The 6,274-nt window shown below is 41.5% G+C and overlaps 1 pseudogene across 1 annotated transcript; it reads right to left on the bottom strand.

Moving 5' to 3' along the window:
* Positions 1-947: 947 nt before the first annotated feature.
* Positions 948-2,082, bottom strand: LOC308337373 (armadillo repeat-containing protein 1-like; annotated as a pseudogene). Its single transcript has 2 exons — positions 1,548-2,082; positions 948-1,285 (listed from the first exon to the last, which is right to left on the bottom strand). The product of its transcript is annotated as an armadillo repeat-containing protein 1-like (transcript).
* Between the last annotated feature and the right edge of the window lie 4,192 nt (positions 2,083-6,274).

Here is a 6,274-nt window from a genome sequence, read left to right on the forward strand (position 1 = left end):
TGGAGGACATTAGAAGAAGTAAAGGAAAAGTGAACTGGGGGAAACTGGAGGGGGAGATGAACCATAAGAGACTGTGGACTCAGAAACAAACTGAGGGTTTTAGAGGGGCAAGGAGAAATGGGTGAGCCTGGTGGTGGGTATTAAGCAAGGCATGTATTGCATGGAGCACTGGGTGTGGTGTATAAACAATGAATCTTGGAACACTGTATCAAAAACTAACAATATATTTTATGGTGACTAATACAACAATACAAAAATGCTCAAATAAAATGAGTGACTGAGAAAAAAACCCACAAAACAAAAAACAAACAGAAAAGCAAACTTCTCTTCAGATAGGTCCTGAGGCTTGAGGAGAAAATGACTTTTCTTAATCACATGCTTCATGTAAATTAAAATGTAAATCTGCACATACATATGTTTGGTTAATGGTTGGACCCATTTTTTTTTTAAAGTGAGGCAATTAAAGGAAAACAAAACCAAAATACCTTCATAAACAAAGAACTCCACCTGTAGCCTCTGTCCTTTTTACCATCGAGTGGGGCAAAATGTCTGATAAAATGTAAAATGCAGCAGGGCACCTGGGTGGCTCAGATGGTTAAGCGTGCTTCAGCTCAGGTCATGATCCCAGCATCCTGGGATCAAGCCCCTCATTGATCTCCTGGATCAGCAGGGAGTCTTCTTCTCCCTCTCTCTCTGCCTGTCCCCCTGTTCATGCTCTTTCGCCCTGTATCTCTCTGTCTCAAATAAATAAATAAATAAATAAATAAATAAATAAATAAATCCTTTAAAAATTTCTTTAAAAAAATGTAAAATGCAGCATATGCAATCATGTAATCTAAAAACTTTTCATGATAACTTATCACAAATTGCATTTGACAGCTCACCACAACGATGGAAAACTGTCCTCTTGTTGGTTCACACAGTCCTTGAGACCCAAAGTGAAGTCATCAGTAAATTGATCTGATTAAAAAGTCTGCAGCTGTGCTTAGCCAGCTAGCTCCACCTTCTGGGTGTGAGCTGACCTGCGACACTGCTTTTTCTTGCTTCTTTGTGAGACTCTTCTCCCCAGGCAGGTAGTTGGGCACTTCTGTGTTCTGTTCTACTTCCACAGGTATATCTTGGAATGGGACCAGCATCTCTTCCCCAATTTCACTTTTCACAACATGCTGAGCCTTCATAACCTTGATTGATGCTATTACTGATGCCAAGGCCTCTGCTTTCAAATCCGAATAGATCCACACCACACATCTTTGAACAGCCATTTGAAAAGTAAAGCCAGTAACGCCTTTAATTTTTTTTAACTTTAAATTTTTTTAAAAATTTTTAAATTTCTTTTCAGTGTACCAGAATTCATTGTTTATGTACCACACCCAGTGTTCCATGCAATACGTGCCCTCCCTAATACCCACCACCAGGCTCACCCAACCTCCCATGCTCCGCCCCTTCAAAACCCTCAGATTGTTTTTTAGAGTCCATAGTCTCTCATGGTTCATCTCCCCCTCTGATTTTCCCCAACTCCCTTCTCCTCTCCATCTTCCCATGTACACCTTTAATTCTTAACAAAGCCTCTTCACAGAGATTTCTCTGAGACATATCATCAAGACTATCTATGTACAAAACCACTGTTTTGGCACGTTTGTTTGTAGTTCCCAGAAAAAACTGAGCTTTCCTTCTGTGTGAATTTACCATCTGCCATATTTGGAAAACTGAAGAATGTCATAAATTTCAGAAGCCAGCAGTTTTGTTTCTCCTGGTGTTGTAGTCTTCTATATAACATTTTGTAAGCTTAACATCATATGTTTTCCTTTCATCTTTTCTCTGTTGGCATGGCATTCTGCTAAGTACTGTTTTCCTTTCATCTTTTCTCTGTTGGCATGGCATTCTGCTAAGTACTGAAGAGTGAGCAAAGTGGAATGGGCAACAGGGGGTTGGGATGGTCCATAAACAAATAAGACCAGGCAGACATGTCTGATCCTGGACATTGGCTCTTCTATTTAATATATCTGCTACTAGATCCCATAGCTGGTTAACTACTGAGAGAATATCAGGTTCTTCATTCATGGTGGAGGAGGAAGAATTCATCTACTATGCCATACACGTGAACAAAATCTTCTTAAATTTGTGCCAAAGCTTTAGGAGTCCAGAGCCTGTTGCACCATCAGGGCCATATCAACGAATGAGGCAGAGGGACCCAGGAGCCACACAGTGGGTCCCTCAATTAGTAGCCACGGCCTCAGTGATAACAAAGGACCAGGTTAACTCTAGAAGCCAAAGAGCGAACTGCTGGATTGCTTAAATTAAATATATGTAAATAATTTTTGAAGCTAGGTGATGGGTTCACAGGGTTCACTTTACTATTCTTACTACTTTTGTATACTTTTGAAAATTCCCACATAGAAAAGTTTTTTAAAAGACCAAGAAAGGGGTGCCTGGGTGGCTCAGTGGGTTAAAGCCTCTGCCTTCGGCTCAGGTCATGGTCCCAGGATCCTGGGACCGAACCCCGCATCAGACTCTCTGCTCAGCAGGGAGCCTGCCTCCCCCTCTCTCTCTGCCTGCCTCTCAGCCTACTTGTGATCTCTGTCTGTCAAATAAATAAATAAAATCTTTAAATGTATATATATATTTAAATGTATATATATATTTAAAGATTTTATTTATTTATAAATAAAATATATTTATTTAAATGTATATATATATTTAAAGATTTTATTTATTTGACAGAAAAAATGCATATATATATATATATATATATATATATTTTTTTTTTTTTTTAAAGACCAAGAAAGAGCAGGAAGCAGGAAAAATGGATGTCACACAATGGACCTAGGAGTACTTACAAAGCAATGTTTAGCCCTAGTGCCTGCAAACCAATATGCTGTGTATGTGTGAAAGTAGTATTGGGATGTATGTAGGCAGCACAGAGGGTAGGAACATCTGTGAATGTGCATGGTTGTGTGCCTTTGTGTCTGTATATCATCTTGTATGTAGAGTGATATGGTTGTATGTGCACTCAAAGGAGTGCATGTGTGCAAAGGAGTATATGAATGTGACAGATCATAGGCACTTTTATACCTAAGGAGATGAATGTAAACATTGTTAGTGTGGTTGATGTGCATGTACAGGTTTAATTGAATATATGCATATGTAGGTTATAGGAGAGTTTGTATGTTCAGGGGTATGTACTAGTGGATATTTCGTGGTTCTGTGTTTGTATACACATATTATTCACGCACACATATCTGGGGTATGTGTGTATAATCAAGGAACAGGATGAATTGAGTATGTAGTAGTATGAATATGGAATAGTAAATTTAGAGGATTCAATGCATATGCAATCTAAAAGAGTGGTGACTCACTCAGGGCTGTGAATCTAAGGGTACTGTGTTCTGTTCCTCTGGACTAGTGAAAAGAGGTTGAGTGCTATGGAAATGGGTAGCATGGCTGTTCTGAGGCTGAGGCATACAAAGCTACTGAACACATAACACTTATCTCCTTCAGGAGTGAGACTGTGTCTGTGAAGGAGCCAAACTTGCAGCTAGTTTAGCGGACAAGAGGGACATTACCTTCCTCCAGAATCAGGGTTGTTGCAGCCTCATTCCCTTGCTCTTCTACCTCATGAACAAACAAAAGAGGTAATGAAGGTGAGCTCACAGTCCTCAACTAGTTTCCCTTATGCTCCCCTCTCTGACCCCTTCTCCTCCTAGCAGCACCCTTAGTGTTCTTTTTTTTTCAATTTTATTTATTTATTTGAGAAAGTGAAAGCACATACAAATGAGTGGGGGGAGAGGAGCAGAGGGAGAAGGAGAGGAAGAAGCAGACTCCCTACTGAGCAGGGAGCCTGGAGGAGGGGCTCAATCCCAGGACCCTGGGATCATGACCTGAACTGAAGGCAAACACAACAACTGAGCCCCCCATATGCCTCAACACCTTCTAGTGCTTGTTAATAGCAAGTTCCAAGTTGGTCTCTAGAGTCAATGGATGGCTGTGGTGTTCCCTGTGGTGGCTAGAGTTATTGTGTTTCTCCAAGCAAGGAAGGCTGGTGGAAGATGGGGAGGATGCCTGAGAAGATCCCATCCCTCCAACTGAGGCTCAGCCTGCTAGATAATTTCCTCAGTGGAAAAACTTATCTGAGACCTACTTAATTGCCTCATCACTCCTCTCCTCCAGTACCCAAAGTTCTTCTGTCCTATCCTATCCCTTTGTCCCTTCTCCCTTTCTCACATCCTCTGGTTAGGCCTGGGCCAGATGCCCACTTTACTCCTTCCTCCCAGAAAATTTGGGACGAGGTCAATATATGTCTAGGGAGAGAGCAGTTGTTGGAGGAGTCTCATAGTCTGGGGCCAGGACAATAGTCTGGATCCCTTATTTGGCCCCCTTCTCTTGCTCTATAGAATGCCAAACTCATCTTCTACTGTTCTAAATTCTTCTAGTGGTCAGAGCTCCAGAAGCTTTTTCATCATATGGCCCAGAATGCAGGCCTGTGAGCTCTGAGAAATATCTGGAAGTTTGTGTAAGGGTGCTTTTAATCATTGAGACTAGACAAAGGTTTAGGGTAAGAGCCTGGGCTTTGGATTCTTTTACACATTTCTGGCTCTTAGATCCTTGACAGGATTCATGGCATGGCTGATAGCACTTGGCATGGCCCAAAGGTAGCTGAGCTTTAGCTCTGGGTCCAGTTTATCTTGTCTCCTTTTTGCATAGAGAGAACATGTTCTTCCTCTTCCTCTTCCAGCTTGTCAACTGTATTCATTGCAAGTGGCTGAATTAACATAGAGCCACAGCCTTATATATTGGCACACAGGCCCAGGAACTTCCTCCTTGGCATCACCTCCACTTTTTAGGGTCTGACATCGACAACAGCTGGAACAGGTTTGAGTTGGCCAAGTTGGGATGATCTTTGAGTTGGGTCCAAGATCTAGATGGTTTCATATTCCCCAACTTTTACACTAGGAGTATAAATACAGGGGATAGAACCCTGACCTGGGAGTTTGGAAAATTTGGTCCCTCCCAATTCTGCTAGCTTAGACAAATCTCTTGCCACTCTGGCCTCAGTTTCCCATAGCTATAATATCAATTTATTGTAACTTGCCCTGTCCTCTTCCCAGGGCATTTGTAGTTTGTATATAGGCATGTCTACATGCAGAATAAACTAGATGATGTATAGGCTTGATCAGAGGCCTGAACAGTGTATTTGGATGGTGGATATTCTTACAGAATAGTACACAAATGGTTGCTCTTGTCTTGAACTGATAGCATAATTGATTTTTGAAATATCCCATACAGCATATTGCCTCTTAAGAGAAATAGCTAATTCTAACCTTAAGGCCCTTCTCAAATAGTTTCCACATTCTTTTGGACTTTTGTGGCTGGCTCAGGTTATTCAAGCAACATCTGGGGACCTCTGGCTTGGAAAAAAATGATGAAGATCCTCCCTAAACCTTTTCCTTCCCTATTTTTTTTTCTTTCCCAGAATATACTGTCAACTTGCTGTCCTATTTTCCAGGGTTCTAGATTAAAAGGGTGTTGCCCTTCTCTTTGGAATTAAGACCCAATCAGTGGATGATCTGGATTACTGGGATGAGAACAAGAGGGTTTGCCTTTAGGGCCCCTTTGAAAACCTAGGGATCTGTACCCTAAAGCTTTCTAGTCCAGGATCATTTGATGTGGCTAGAGAGACATTGGAAAGGCCTTTTATTCCCAATTTTCCCTACTGACCTATCAGAGTACCTGAAAATCTACTCACAGGAAGTGTTCTTTTGTGTTAAGAACTCATGGTTACAGAAGGCCCCTGGTAGCTTTTTTTCTCCCTTCCTCCTCCAAGTCAGGAGACTATAACAGTGGCCAACTTGTTGGTGTCTCTCCCTTTAGTTTCTTCAGCTCCACAGAGGTGGCGGTAGAGAGAAGAGAGGAAATTCTGTTTTCCTCTCTACCTAGAGATGGTGGCCTAGATGGGTCCTGAGCACCCTGTACCAACTGTAAGAGCCTACCTCACTAACTCCTATTTAAGGAGGACCATATTTATTAGGTACCATTTTGGTGGAGCATTTTCATGGAAATTTGAAGAAAACCTTCACATTTTTGGCTTTCTACTCACTGAGGAGCCAGGCCCTAATGTATCTAGTTGTTGAGATGCCATCCTTTAGTTAAATTAGATGGCGGTCCCACAAAGAAAAAGGTGCCAGCTATAGGTTCAGCTCCACACTTTTTTAAAGCTTCCTCTGCACCATCTTTGTTTCTTTCATTTGTTCCCTTAACTTCTTTGTCCCTTTACTGT

The sequence above is a fragment of the Martes martes genome (genome assembly GCF_963455335.1).
Source record: "Martes martes genome assembly, chromosome: X".
Lineage (NCBI taxonomy): Eukaryota > Metazoa > Chordata > Mammalia > Carnivora > Mustelidae > Martes > Martes martes.